Genomic DNA, 16,906 nt, shown 5'->3' on the forward strand with positions numbered 1-16,906 from the left:
AAAAAATCATACAAATCTCTCCAGTACATAAAAAGTTAGGTGGAAGTCCTTTATGACCGACCGCCAGCACATTTTCCTGCCCAAAACAGTTCCATAGATTTGGGCTGTGCAGCCGGTCAATTTTATGGAGAAAAATGACTAAGTCCCCTTCGAACAGGACTTGGTCTCTGCAGCTGAAAAGTTCAGTGTAGGAGAAGGTAAGGGTCAGCGGTGTTCGGTGAAATGTGTAGCCGATTTCAGTTCCATGAATTTGGCTACACATACCGCTGACCTTGTTCAAATGAACAAAGATGGCCGCCGCCATGTGTTCGTTTGCACGAACTGCGGCCACCCAGCGGTCGGCAATTTACCTACAGCAGGCTCCCGGCCTGGGAGGTAAATTGCCTGCACGCTTCCACTTCTGGGTGGTCCGGCTGTGTGGTACTTAGTTCAGAAAGCCCCATTTACTGAACCAAGTGGAAAATAGCTAGGAACAAAATAGTTTAACTAAGTCTGGGGACACTGGGGACACTGTCTTAAAGGGGCATTGTCACACAGTCTCAATATGTCCCCAGGCAGTTCTTAAAGGGCCAGCATGGTCCAATACAAGTCCATAAGCCACAATGCAGTTCTTAAAGGGGCAGCAGCACAATTTAAATCCATTAGCCCAAATAATGTTTGTAAAGGGCCATACAACCCAGGGCCATAGTCATGAGGCAGGAGGCTGGCAATCAGGCTCATCCAACAGCCAGGGGCAAAGGGCAGCTTGTCACCTAAAAATCCAGTGACAAAGTAGTTTTAATGTTGTGGCTGATCAGTGTACGTTTATACAGTAACAAAAGGTTTAATTGAGTATCTAGTACTACGTATTTGCAGGTGTCAGTGGTGAGATGATAGGAGCTAAAATTAATCTGTGCCATGTGGCAGTGACTTGATGCCTTTATAACAAGATGCAATCTAAATTGTACTTTAGCAGTCAGTTATGCTGACAAGGAATAGCAGCTAGCTTGTGTACATACGTTTAGTTGAAATACAAACAGGCTTCATATTATTTTAAAATCTAAAAAACAAATCTACTCAAGGAACTATATAGATGATGCACAGAGTCTTCTTTTGACCATAAACTGTTGTTCTAATGACACTAACCCCATCTGCTTTTCTTTTTACCAATATACACTGTTTGTGCAAATCACAAACAGTCCTGAACAATTTTAAACATGGCGTACATTTTCTGGATTAACAGTTCAAAAAAGGCATCCCTTCAGAGCCCACTCATGACATTGGCATTTCCAAAGGAAAACATTTTTGGAAAGCAATTCATTTATGTAATGTAGCTGCCAAGTAGAGCATCAAACCATCTTTAAGGCTAATTGTTTCGACAGCAGTGGATAATCTTCTAATCTAGAACTTTTCCATGCATACTGGCTATCTAATTTCTTCAGTTTCTTTTGAATACGATCATCAACCCTTCCTGCCATCCTTTCCATCAACACACATTATAAGGACATTCTAGAATTTTAGGTAGGATTACTGCACCTAAATGCCATGTGTGTGTATGTGCGCGTTTATCAAGTGTGTAACAATCAGATTATAGCAGTCAATGTCTAATAAAATTTGATTGCAAATTATATCAGTTCCTTTAGTTCTGACTGATAGAAGATGCACTATTTTTTTATTCTGTCAAAGATATTAATAATATCGGTCACTAGAAACAGGACAGAGCACTCCTATTTCCTCTAATAGCCTAAAGCTAATCAACACTGTTACATGTAAAGCAAACTCCATGCGGAGATCACACTCTAGCTTTGCTGATATAAATCCTGCTTTGAAGTTGTTCCGTCGACTTCCGAATGTGTGTCATCCCTCTATGGATTCAACGTTTGTTTTGGGGGTTTTTTAAATTACATTTTTAAAAGAACCAGCATAATATCGTTTACTAGGAAAAGAGATGTGTTGTCTATCTTGACAGTTCTCACAAATGAAATACACATCACATTTCTGAATAGAACGAAACGCAGCTCACAATAAACTGATCCTTTTTTTTTTTCTCCTTTCACCAACATGTTAATCCATGGAAACAGCATTAATAAAAAAAAATTAATATATATGAGTGTATTTAAATGATGTATTGGCTATCTGTTAAAAGTAACTATTTCCTTTACTGAAATGAATCAAGCTGATCTTAATTTGTATCAAGTTTTACCGCAGTCTACGTATTTCTGTTTTGCTTTTTAATGCTGACCATAAGACATCTGCTAAATATTTCTTGCAACCGGAGAGACAACTATAGGTTTGCTACGGCTATGTCCAATCTCTACAACTGCTTACTTTTGTCTGATCTCTAGATTTTCTGGCAACGGGACAAAGGAATTACTATGAAAGACAGCCAAACCAGAAACCAATTTTGAAACGGCTAAGGATCATTGCTGCTAGAATTTCCATGGCTCCTTCATGCATTCCACTTGTGATCCAAATTTTTCAGCAGAATATGTTCAAGAACAAAAAAGCTGGCCAATCAGTTTGGGTTAAAACCAAAACGAAAATAAGAATTTATTCAGCAGCAGGGGCTTTCTGTCTGGTGTCTGTGTAATGTTTGTAAACACCATTTGAGTAAACTATAGTACTATTTCCTTTCTGTTGCTATCACTATTTAGGTTATCCTTATTTTAACAAATGTTACTATAACAAAACTCAGAACAATCAGTAGCTCACCTCTTCTGGATTGAAATATATATATATTGAAAAATATATATATATATATATATATATATATATATATATTATATATATGGAAAAGGTTATGGTCGGGAAAAAATTGTGATTGAAAACCCCTTCCATCTAAAGTCTGTGGATATTTAATACAATGTTAAACAACAAATCTGCATACCAGTCCAATTTAGTCCAGTCCAATGCAATACTTTGTTAAACTAATTAGCATATGCCCACCCAGAATCCTTTGAGTTAGTAACATCACTGCAAATGTGTGATTTCTGTGGCAAAAAGCAAGTCTTATGGCTTGACTGGTGTGGCGATTTTTGTTTAACATTGTATTAAATATATATATATATATATATATATATATATATATATATATATATATATATATATATATATATATATATATATACATAATATGTCTGTGTGTGTGTAATACACACACACTCTTTCTCACTCACACTCTCTCTCACTCACACTCTCTCACCTCACAGTAACACCACATACACTGATTTACGGAGCTACTGATTGTCCTGGGTTATGATACTTGCTTGTTAAAATACATTCATATCAGCATAGTACTGTACTAGTGTACAGAATGTTTAACAAACACATAGCATTAGACTAGGGTACCGTACTAGAGTATGTTTATTCTCTGATCATACACTCATAATACATAATGACTGTGTTAGAAGCTACTACTTTAGCAACTGGGAGAACTAATGCCTTTCCTGCAATTTGGGGTTAGTCTACCCACATGAAAAGGTTTTTGGGACCATAACGTGTATGGAACAAGGTTGTATTCTTTAGGAATGAAAGAGGTGAATCCATAGGATTCTTTGTGCAAAAAAGAAAGAAAATAGGTGAAAGTAGTATGTTTGTTTGTTTTTTAGAAGTCGTGTTTAGCCGGTTCCTCTGGTTTTTCAAGCGTTGACGTGCACTTCTTCAGTATCTTTCAATAAGACTTTTGCATGATTTACTTCACATTAAAAGCTGTGTTGGAAAATTACATTTTAAGTAAAAGTGAGATGAGGATATTCAATGGGACATTCAAAAGTTTCATGAGGCTTTAATAGACTGGTACACGAAACATAAACATTATAATGAAAGAAAAATTTAAGTACACTGATGAAAAAATGTAAACAAGTAAAAAGTAAATGTTACAGCTGCAGTTAACATTCTTGCAGCACATTGGTGAAAGTCCAGCTATGTCCTGAGATATGTCAAGTAAGGGTACATTTTTTTAGAATTCTTAAGAGTAAATTGTTGCAGAAATACACTTTTGGCTTTAGAAACTTTATTAGAATCATTGGATTGGACATAATCAGAAGACATCAGATGGAGGCTGTGATGGACCTCCTGGCACCCTTACTAGGTACCTCCGTAAGCTTGGTTCCTAGCTCTCCACAGGGACACAGGAGTGATTCAGTCTCTAGCTGCTGCAGCTTGGTTGCGGTCTCACCGTTGCTTCCCGCCCTGAAACAGGGTCCTGGGTACAGCTTGAAGTGATTAAGCTCTTCTGCAGAGAGTATAGCTGATCCACCCAAACACTAGCCCAGACTGAGTGAAGGGTGAAAAGGAACTGCTTTATTATGGCCAAGTTGCCTGCTTATATACACAACCCCCTCCTCCCTCCATTGTCTTCACACAATACAATGCAAGCCCCCTCCCAAAAATCTCCTTATCTGAGCGCCCAAGTTGTCCAAATAGTGTTCAGATCCATGCAGTGTAGGTGAAATGCCACCATGTTAAAGTTCTGACCGGCCACACACGTGGTCCTAAGCCCAAAATAGTTTCCACGCGTTTGGTGCTTTTGCCAGTCAACTTTCGGGAGCTCCGGGGTGCTCCGTCTGTCTCTCAGGGAGCGTTTGTTCCCCTTAGTCACAGGCACCTTCCCTCCAAAAAGTGCTCTCTTCATGGGTTGCAAAGTGGTTCAAAACCACGGACCAAGTTGTCTGGGAACCTTACCTTGTATGTCCAGGAGGGTGGCTTGGAGTCCTGCTGACTGGTGGGAGTGAGGGGTTTGAAGTAGCTCCTGGAATGCTCCTCTCCCCTCATGCTGAGGCTGCCTCCTCTCCCTCCTACACCTTCTCTCTGTACAAAGCTGGGGGGAAGTGACAGGGTCTTAAAGGACCGTGGCACCCGCGGGCCCCTGTTAAGCAGTTATGTTTCCCCGGTGCTTAAATCATAGCAGCGGGGAAATATTCTGCGGCATCCCTGTGTGCACGGCTGGGGCACCCCGGCACACAGTTTGGGAACCGCTGATATCTAGTATATGGGGGTACATTGTGTTAATGTTGAGTTCTTATGTAAAATGTTGAGCTGGATGAAAGCTATTGTGTTAATTGTATTATGTAAAAGCTATTGTGCTATGTGTCTTGGTGTCTAGCAGGAAATTAAGTTATCATGTCTTGACCCAATTATTTCCCAGACTTCCAGGTCACTGATCTGTGACTTCTCACACCTTGCAGAGTAGCTTGGCTGGGGTCCCAGCTTCAAAGAGGAATACAGTCAAATTGACCCCTTTTGGAGTTGACAATGCCACCTCTACCAGGCAGCCAGTTCATATATGCACAAACATAACTTTCGTTTTACAGAATCAACCTGAGCGCTTTTTGGATATGTTGTGCGCTCAGATCGGGGCTATTCGGGAATATAATTTTGTGGGGTTTGATGCTGTTCTCGTGTATTTTTGAGATATGTAAAAACTATATGTAAGTTTTCCTATTTGAGAGATAACTGGATTAGCTTAATTGGAGCTCAATTATCTCTCAAACACAATGACTTGTGGGAAGGAGACCCCTGTGATTTTGTATTGGAAACCCCATGCTAGGGGCACTGCACAAAAAGCCGAATGTGGCCTAATAAAGTTAGATTGCTGCTTCTACCCCAATACGACTGGTTGTATCCACTATATTGGTGATTTTTCCAAATTTCCAGAGGGCTAGAATCACTGTATGCTGTAGCTGGATCCAGGAGCAGCGGAGGATTAGAAAAGCGGCAACCAAGGGGCACTAAGAGATCCTGGAACCTGTGACAAGTATGTATAGTCCCCTAAAAATATATTGTAATTTTCAGGTATATAGTTCCCTTGAACAATTCCTTTTTTCAGTTTATGTTGTACCATCCATATTAAAAGTACCATATTTATCGGCGTATAACACGCACTTTTTTCCCCTGAAAATAGGGGAAAAATCGTGGGTGCGTGTTATACGCCGATATCCCATAATTACTTACCTGTCCTGAAGCGTGGGCCGGCTTCACAGCTTGCACCGCGGTACAGGAACTTTAATTTCAAGCCGGCCCAGGCTTCAGGACAGGTAAGTAATTATGGGAGGGGAAGTACACTATGGGAGGGGAGGGGGAAGTACACTATGGGAGGGGGGGGAAGTACACTATGGGAGGGGGGAGAAGTACACGAGGGGAGGGGAGGGGGGGAAGTACACTATGGGAGGGGGGGAGAATGGGAGAGGAGGGGGAGAATAATATGGGAGGGGAGGGGGAATATATTATAGGAGGGGGGGAGAATACTATGGGAGGGGAGGGGGGGAGAATACTATGGGAGGGGAGGGGGGGAGAATACTATGGGAGGGGAGGGGGGGAGAATACTATGGGAGGGGAGGGGGGGAGAATACTATGGGAGGGGAGGGGGGGAGAATACTATGGGAGGGGAGGGGGGGAGAATACTATGGGAGGGGAGGGGGGAGAATACTATGGGAGGGGAGGGGGAGAATACTATGGGAGAGGAGGGGGGGAGAATACTATGGGAGGGGAGGGGGGGAGAATACTATGGGAGGGGAGGGGAGAATACTATGGGAGGGGAGGGGAGGGGAGAATACTATGGGAGGGGGGAGAATACTATGGGAGGGGAGGGGGGGAGAATACTATGGGAGGGGGGGAACACTATGGGATGAGGGGGGAATACTATGGGATGAGGGGGGGAATACTATGGGAGGGGGGAAATTTCCTGGAATTTCTTTCTAAAAATGAGGTGCGTGTTATACGCCAGTGCGTGTTATACGCCGATAAATACGGTATTTAGATGCTCAACTATCTTTATTAACGAGTGTGATGTGCAGAGAGGAATTAATTCTGCAAGACTTGGTTTTATTTTCATGACATAAATCATTAGTGTTTAGTCTACAGCCAACTTGTTTCAACAGCTACATCCCTTAGCATGTCACATTACAATATAGGCATCACTACCTCCCACTAATAAACTCCTGCTCAGTTTGAAAACAAAATGAACACAGCTGGTGTGAGACAATTCCTAATGTTTGTTATGTTCGTGAAAGAAGATTATTACTGCCGTAATAACAAAATTAAAGGGATGTAGCGAGCATATTATGGTCAAGGACAAACACACATTTGAAATCTAATTTATTTTTTTCTAATTAAAGTTAGAATAGGTTCTCAGCTAGGAATCTTGTGTTTTATACAATAAAATATTTAATGATTTCCAAGAGAATTATTTGTGTACTTTTTCGATTTTAGTGCAACTAACTGGAAATGTTGCTGTTTAAAAATGCCTTCATGTCTCGCCATTTACATGGGACAAAGGGAGATTGTTCTACATACGATATGGAGTCTTCGTACAGAAATATTTAAAAACCTGTTAAAACTATTTTTGTTTCTTTTTTATTTTGGTTGCTACACAAGAACTTAACTTTGAACAACATATTTCCCAATATAAATCCTAGAAAATGACTTTTATTCCTAACACTATAGCGGTCCTCTGCCCCGGTGGCCATATAACGGGTTAAAAAAAAAACTTTAAATACTTACCTGATTCCAGTGCCAATATTCTTCGGCACAGCATCAGGCTCCTCTGTCAGTGTCTGCGCAATCCAGGAACCTAATGGACATACTCGGCGAGTGCCACGCGATTTGGCCTTCTCCATAGGAAATTATTGACTCAGTGTTTTCCTATGGGGTTTGTCCACATGCTGGATGTCCTCATGCAAGGCGTAAGGACGTCCAACATCATTTAATAAATGCCATCCAATTTTGGGGAACAAACAAATTCCCCTTAATGGTCCTCAATAATTCAGGGGCGTTAATACATTTCATGATCGGGGGGCGGGGCTTGCCTGCCAACAGAGATGGCCGCATGGTACTGAAGCTCCTCCAGGAAATCTACTTTTATAGCCTCAAACTGGACTTCGTTGCTCTTTTTCTTGCTCATTTACCTTGGAAGTACTTAGCTGATTGCCTGGCACCTCTAAGCTTGATGACAATGGATACAGTGCATGTTGGATCTAGCGCCCTGCTGTTTTGGTTAAGAATGGGGAGGCGGCCAATCCTCGGGCTTGACAACTTGTCTGTGAACTTTGTGCCCTGTTCCTTCCCTCTGGACTGGTGGGGGATATCCCGGTCCCCACTGGTGTACCAAAGTGGCCTCTCCATTATATTATCTAGCTGACCGGCGACTCGAAGAGTCGGCCCTATTACCAAAATGGCTGCCACAATGAGGCTTTGCAGCCGAAGGCACCTTATCTTGGTGGCATCAGCATGTGGAGTGACTACTTTTGACATTTGATTTAGTTTGTGACAAATTCTGGGAGAGGATCCATGATCGGAGACTTACCTCCACACCCGTGAGCGGAGCTGCAGTCCCACACAGGCGACTTGTTCAGCGGCCTCGCTCTCATGCACAACTCCAGCATATCCCCAGAGGGGGGATGAGGTGGAGCGAGAAGCCATTGAGGAAGATGGCCCACATGGCTGTTGCAACTCACCCCGACTGTGGAGAGACAGACCTACTCTTCGCCAGCCTGGCTGTCCTGCTACCTGTACATTAAAACGCTGGTTGTGCAAGTCCGCAAAACCCATGCAATGGGCCCCAGTCCGTGTCTTGGAGGAAGCACTGTTTGTGAGTCGAGTGGCATTGTCCATGTGGAATGATCTCCCTGAAGTGGCTGTTGGAGATGGAAGCTGGGTCTCATCGCCCTTGAGGTTGAGTGGCCACTGAACATTCCAACAGCTTGGCTGTTCCTGTATTGTCCCTGTTGGCACAATGTTTGATATGCTTTAGTTATTATATCTTGTTTTCTTTGTTCTCTTATAGACCACCTGCAATGGCCTATTTCCCTGATCAGTGGTATTTACCTCTTGCCATTTCTTGCCATTCTAATCGAACTGTGTTCTTGTCAGCTTACTTTAACTACAAAAATTAGGCAGGTTTTGCTAGGAGCTATTTGTTCTTTATGCACACCAAGCCTGTATGATGTTTGCTATGACTCTGATTAACATTGTCATGTACTATTTAAATGCCTCAACAAAAAAGAGAATGACAAAATAAAAATACATTTCAAGATTAAATATCATTAATCAAAGTTTATTGCACATTATTTCCCACTAAAATAAAACTCAAACTACACTTTAAGTCTTTTGACAATGGATAGACATGTTGTATAATATAATTACATTTTTTTTTATCAATGGCATAAGCCACTAGCACCACATTTGATGTATTAATATTATAGGCTAAACTCAATGTAACATTGCAAGAGATAAGAAGAATTGCTAGTGACACAACTTGCTGTCTTATCTTTGAGACTGATCTCCAGAGGTTGTGTCAGTTTTGTCCAATACTCTGCACATGTATGTTTTTTATTTTTACATGAACTGAGTTGTGAGACTTTAGAGAATAAGGTTCTGCAAAAATAAATTGCATTCATCCCTTGAAAGAAGATTTTTTTTTTTTTAAGTTTTAAGTTTTTGCAACCCTTAGCAGAAAAGGCTGTTGGTAGGTGCTGAAATTGTTGTAAAATGATATTCAAGATGTTCAAGTCACTTCTTTTAACAAACTTGCAGAGAGAAGGCTTAGGATTCGCAATTAGATAATCTAAAAATAACACTAAGCGGTAAAAGATGGAAGGTGCATTGACAGAATATTTCCATGCATTGTCTTCCAATAAATCTTCATCATTTTGATATGTTGAGAATGTTAACGTTCTTAAAGTGCTGAGCGGTTGCATTCCAGGTGGGAACTTTTGATTCCTTTTAATGCAAGCTGATGAGTCAGAGGTTCTTTAAAGTAGTAATTTGAAGACAACAAATCCCTTAAAAAATCTCTGAAACTAGTACAGAAGGATATTGATTTTCAAGCACCCATCATGGGACATTTTAATGATTATGCTTAAAATAAGATTGCTTTAACATAATTGTGGTTTAAAACAAATTCCTGCTGGTAATTTTAAAGAATGGAATGCAGTCAGGTGGCTGATGAAAGTTTTTTTTTTTTCTGATGAGTTCTGTGTCAATACCAACTGTTTTTTGCAATAATCTAAAATAAATCCACCTGAATGAAAGTACCAGCTGGGGGTACAGCTGGTGTTATCACCAGACACATACAGTAGCTAAAAACTGGCACAACAATGGGGAACTGAATTGCCCATGCTCAGGACTCACACAGAAATCAACTTGGCGCTTTTTCCACGTGTTTCATCCTAAACCTTGCTTCAGTTGTATTCCATTGCAATCTAGTGTCCTGTATTTAATGTATTCTCCCTGCTAGTTTGTTCTATGTAAGTTACTTTATGTATTGCTTTAATCTTAGTTTTTATTTAGTTATGTGTTAGTTTAGGGCCATAGTGTTATACTATGATGTGTTGGCAAATTTTTCATATCAAGTATATCAAATGTAACCATATTCTCACTTTTTAAACTTCCAGTGCCTGGTCCCATTGCTTGTGTTTGTGTTGTTTTTTTGTTTGTTTTTTGTTTAATTTTGTTTTAATTTCAAGCTATATTCTGCAAAACAGATACATAATTGCATTTTTGCAAAAATGCTGTGAACTAGATATTGGTTTACCAAAGAAATTGTTCAAATTGAAACACCTAAAACAATATGGTATGGAGTAAAGTGCCTATAATGTAGTAGACTTACCCCTATAGTTATTTGGGTATATATTCTCTTATAACAAGTAAAAAAAAAAAAAAAATAGGGCAGCACTGTGACTGCTAAATTACAAGGTTCAAATTAAATGTGTGTAGTACACCACTTGCTTTTGGAAGCACCTTAAATAATGTGCTCTGATGTTGGGGCTCTTGAGCGTTTTAGATAGCACCTTTCATCATTGACTACTCTCTGGAATTCTGATTGGAATTCTGACTGATGAAACCATGTAGGCAACAAGTAGGGATGTGCATGGGCAAAAAATTGTGTGTAAACAAGCAAGTGAGAGTGTGTGAGAGAGAGAGAGCAAAGTGAGAGCCAGTGATGGCTGGTACACAAAATGAATCACTGCAGTAAAGTCACAGTGCAGCAGAGAGACACCCTGGCAATCAGACTACCTGGCTCCAGCTAGGATTAACCCTTTTTTCTATAAACATAGCAGTTTCGGAGGGGGGGCGGGAGGGGGGGGGGAGTAGTGATTATGAATTATGAATATTATCTGCAGGAGTCCAATAGTTCAATAGACTGCTTGGAGATGAATGTACATATAGGAAATTATCTCAGAATCCAACACAGGAAATTAAGAAAAAAATCCTAGATTTAATTGAAAGAGGATTTAAGGAGGAGGTGTTAAATATAAAAGGAAAGGGAGTATATAGAAATTAAATTTGAGAGGGTACCGGTATTTTATTTTCTCCCGAAATTATATAAAGATAAAGAAAGACCTATAATTTTGGGGATCAATTCCATATCGTGCCGACTCTCAGAATACATATATAATCTATTGCAACCTCTAGTAAAATCCTCCTCATCATATTTGAAAGACACTACAAATATTCTACAAGAACTACAAAATATCAAGTGGGAAGACAATTGGCTTCTAGTCACTGCAGATGTAGCCGCATTGTATACCAATATAGACCACAAACTTGGAATTCAGGCTATTAATTGTAGCTTGGAAGAAAAGTCTTCCTATCCAAGCAGCCAAATTAAGTTCATAGTTGATTCCATTGATTTCGTCTTACGGAAAAAAAATTTTTGGATTAATCATGAGTTCTACCTCCAGACTTGCGGTACGGCCATGGGCACCAAGTTCGCCCCCCAGCTATGCGAACCTATTTATGACACGCTGGGAGTCTCTCCATTTAGGAGAAGGAAGTGGCTGGGAGGCGAACTTGGTGTTATATAAACGCTACATCGATGACCTTTTCTTCATTTGGAGAGGAGGAGAAAATCTTTTGAAGTCTTTTATTCAACACATCAATTTAAATAAGTGGGGAATGAGTTTATCATTTGATTACAGTGTAAAAGAAGTTAATTTCTTAGTTAAAACCAAATCCTTCTTCAAATCCATCGATGTGAATAGCTATATAGATGTATTTAGTTGTCACTATAGTCCATGGCTTATGAATATTCCAAAAAGTCAACGAACTAGAATAAAGAGAAATTGTACTGATCGGACAGTTTTTTTGCACCAAAGTCAACGGATTGTTTCTGATTTTAGGGAGAGAGGCTATGGTGACCGTATTTTATGTAAGGCTGTAGAGGATATCCAAAATGTGAATAGAGAAAGTCTGTTGAAATATAGAGTCCAAAAAGAAAGTACTAAGCAAGAAGTGTGCGTTCCGTCCATTTCCCAATTCTCAGGGCCTCAAAATAGTCAGGTCAGAAAGATTATTTCTGAACACTGGCACTGGTTATTAAAAGATCCAGTCTTATCAAGATTCTTACCCTCTAATCCTAGAATAATACATAAAGGAGTTAGAAATATGAGAAGAATTCTGACTGATAACGTTCATATGACTACAGTTAAACCTAATTTTCTAAATCAATTAAAAGGCTTTTTCAGATGCGGCAACTGTAATGCTTGTCGCAATAGACAAAGTGAAAAGTGCATTAAAGAATTTACAGTAAATAGAAAGGTATATAAAATAAAATAAGTTATAACGTGTCAAACACAGAATGTAATATATATGTTGATCTGCCCATGTGGCCTAAGGTACATAGGTAGATCTACCAGGCAATTGCGAATCAGAATATGTGAACACGTATATAACATTAAAAGAAAGTTTCAACAACATCAAGTCTCCTCACACTTTGAAGAGTTTCATAATTCTGATCCCTCCCTTTTGGAATTTATGGGGATTCAACAAATAAATAGGAATTGGAGGGGTTGCAATTTCATTCAAAATTTAGGCCGAACTGAGATGAGGTGGATATTTGAGTTGAATACCCTCGTTCCCAGTGGACTGAACAACGACTTTGAGATCTGTCATTTTTTGGAATAGTTGTCATTTTTTAGAATATATGTCTCTAAAATATACCATATGTTACAGTTATGTGTATATATAAGTTAGTATGCACTGATGGGATTTCACCATGTCACTTTAAGAATTCATAGGTGTGATGGGATCCAGTCACGATGTGTGAAAATAAACATAATTATGTGTTATAACTATTTTGAATTTTAATTCTGTTAACACATATATTCTCTTTTCTTTTTCTCCATAAAAATCATGTAGTTAAAAGGAAATATCATGCAATAGAAAGTAAATATAAAGTGAATATATGAAAAATATGCTGGGATTGTAATTGTAAATGTATTTTGTCAATTTGATTAATTGTGCATAAATATTTGTTTTAATTTGATTACATGTAAATTAGTTTTATGTATAACACACAAAGAACTTGTGCATAAGTAGTTAAATCCCCATGAAAAACGAAGGTGAAGCAGCTTTTCATTTAAAATATGATATGCTTGCTGATCCGGTTGGTTTCTCTGGGACACCGTACATATGTTAATTAGGACTGAAAGACCGAACCAATTATATTTGAGACTGGTCATATAAAAATCCGTACAAGTGAGAACGGACTTCAGCACATCACGTCCTGATGAAGCTGTCTGAGAACGGCGAAACGCGTAGACAGAAGCGTGATTACGCAAGAGGAGGAGGCGGAGTCTGAATGCGAGCCGGGATCACGAAGCAGTTACTACCTGAACTTTCATCTGCCGACCCGGAACCTGCTAAAAAGAGCCTCACTGAACTCTCTCTACCCAGGGGACATCTCCCAGTGCGGGATAACCTTGTTGTGAGTAACAGGGACACATACCGTTTTACTCACCACCGTTTCTAGTAAGCGGCAATTTGTTTGCACTTTTTACACTATTGTTTATAGCTGTTTTCAGCTGTGTTTTTAATATTTTGATTTTATACATTGTATACAAATAAATTGTAACCTTTATATCCAGCTGATTTAGTGTGTATATATATAAGAGTACATAATTGTTCATGCAGATCTGTACTATGATCTCTTTGATTTATTTTTTTCCTACATGTTACATATGATATTGAGCTTGATCCAGCAAAAATATAAGTATATTTTTCTTTGTATTTTTCCATGTTTTGATATATGGTGAAAGGGGTTTATCTACTCTATATCGCTCCACTTCTCTACATTATATCTGAAATCTTGCATTTGGTGACGGGAACACTTTTGAAGTGTGGAAGCTGTACTGATAAATTACGTACACTTGTACTTTATAGAAGCTATATTTTACCCCTATTAACTTTAGTGATTCTTTAGTGCTCCAGTAATATTTATTAATTTATTTTATATAAAAGAAATATATATATTTTTTGATACTAAAAAGGGGGATAAGAGAATAGGGGAAATATAAGGAACAACCCACGGTATAGGATAGGAAGGATGAGAAGAATAGGGGACTTTAATTCAGCAAGGTGATGTTCAGGTGCTGAGTAGGAATAGTTATGTTTGGTTTAAGATGTCAACATAGAATCTGAAATCCATGGGTCCCAAATTTTATAAATATTTTTGGATGTTTTGTCAATGTCCGCCTCTCCCTCACTTTCCTTTGTTTCGTTGCTTGGTCTGGGGTATGAGCTACCCCAATTGTTTTGGCAATTGCTCTTCTGGAGACTAATGTCAACCAAGGGGCAGAGCATGGGCAGAGCCAGCACCAATGGACCTGAGCCATGCTGGAATAAATGTGAGCGATTACTATATTTAAGAGGGGTAATGGGGGCCGGGGGCTAAATAGCATTTCTAACACTATAGGGGCAAGAGTACACATTTGTGTTCCTGATCCTATAGAGTTCATTTAGGGCCAATATAGCTGAAATATAAAAATATCTCTAAGTAAGTCATGCTTCTAGCTTGGCTACTGTGGTCTTAAATTTGAAATTCACTTTGAAGTCTCGCTTTAGTAAATAATCCAGATAGGCTCACTATTTTGTAAAAGAGCAAAGGAATCCTCATAAAGTAAGCTCAGCTCTGGCAGCTGGAACTGTCTTGGTAATTCCAGTAGCTAGTATAATTAACGATGGGAATATCAAAACAAAATCAGAACAGGAAGAATCTATAGAACACAAAAAAGTATGTATTATGTGTGTTAACCCCTTAAGGACACAACTTCTGAAATAAAATGGAATTATGGCGGAATATTTCCGTCATGTGTCCTTAACGGGTTAATATATTAAACAGTTACTAGTGCATTGGATATGTAAAAAATATATAATGTAATAATATCCCTTTGCTGAGCAACATGCAACATTAAAAAGTTATTAGGCTATTTAAAATCGCTTTCCCAGTAGAATTACCAGAAATATCTGTATTTGTGATTACATCTACATTTATTCCATGAAACGTTGTGGTATCATGGGATGTAAAGTTAACTTTAGAATAAAGCAAATGGGAATATTAAAGTCTAGAAACATTGAAGATTTGAATCATCAGTAACACAATTAGAAAACTAGCATTATTGAGTTTCAAAAACTCTTTAATTCATAGAATCAAATAATTAGGGAATGTATAGAAATTTCAGGGTTTCCTTCGGTTTTATTTGTAAAAGCACACTCCAGATCTCTAAAGCACTTTAGCTTGCTATGTGTGAAAAGTGCGTCAACTTTTTATTTGTCAAAAAGTGAAGATTTCAATAGAAATTGGCAATTTTATAAATGAACCTTGTTACACCTGCTGGCTGTCAATCAGACAACTGATCCTCTTACTTCCTTGTTTTTTTAGCTTATTTGCGCCGAACTCAAGAGGCAGCAATTGCCCAGAGCATCTACCTTACAAAGTCTTCTGATTGAGCTAGATTGGGAAATCTGTGATTGGACAGCCAGAGTAATTCTGGGCGTGGTTTGAAGGGGAGGGTTTGCAAAGACTCCAGGCAAGAAAACTGCAGCTTAATAAATGCAGTTTTCATTGGTGGAATATCTACTAAACAGTGATTTAAAAAAAAAAAACAATCATTGTATTTGGGGAGAGGAGTAGCCATTTAAATGTATTTAGATGTAAGTATGTATTAACTGTATTTTAAATGTATTTTCCCTAACTGCAGCATATGTTTTTTTTTTTTTGGTTTTTTTTTAAGTAATGCAGTTAGCTCCACAGATATGTAAGCTCCTTCTAGCAAGGTCCTCGTCAACCTATTGCTCCTGTAACAATTTGCAATAGTCTCATTTATTGTTAAATTCCCCCCTTTATAATATTGTAAAGTGCTGTGCGATACATTGGTTCAGTATAAATTCCAATAATATTAATAATAATATACTCATCAAGCACAGGGAAATGAAATATCGATTAAGTACCCTGTGCACTAATTGGAGCTTCAATATGCTGTCATTTGTGCTGTGTAGGTACTGTGATAGAAAGCCAGCTACAATATCAAATAACACACAGTGAGATGCCTAACAACACACACAGAAATGTACAAAAAGAAAAAACAACACTCTTCTGATTCCATCCCTCATACTAAGTCCCAGAGAGTTGTAAATCTAATAAAATTAATGTAAAAAAAAAACCCTTATCATTAAAGTAAAATGTCTATGTGCTAGGTAGGCAAACTCTAGTACTCCAGATGCCGTGGACTACATCTCTCCTGATGCCTCACCAGCATTGTAAGGCATTATGGGAAATGTAGTCTTAAACATCTGGAGTGCCAAAGGTTGTCTATCCCTGACCTAGACTCTCCTTAAGCATGTGCAAATTACAATGAAATTATGTGTGTGACATGATGTTGTATGCAATAGATGTGATCAAATAGTTGTAAAAAGTAATAGTAATATATAGACGTTTAAAAATGTCGTTAAGTTTCATCCCATCTGACCTGAAGGTCTTTTAATTCTTGCTGTCGATTAGATAAAGTCTAGAGCCAAAGTTAAATAAAGTGAAGATTGCCCCCTCGGACTAAAAATCACGAACCCCTTTTGGAACAATCCATTCCGTCATTGATTTTTTTTTTTTTTACTCTAAACTGTAATGAATTTCTCTTATTTAGATTATGAAAGT

The sequence above is a fragment of the Pelobates fuscus genome, chromosome 2 (assembly GCF_036172605.1).
Source record: "Pelobates fuscus isolate aPelFus1 chromosome 2, aPelFus1.pri, whole genome shotgun sequence".
Taxonomy (NCBI): Eukaryota; Metazoa; Chordata; class Amphibia; order Anura; family Pelobatidae; genus Pelobates; species Pelobates fuscus.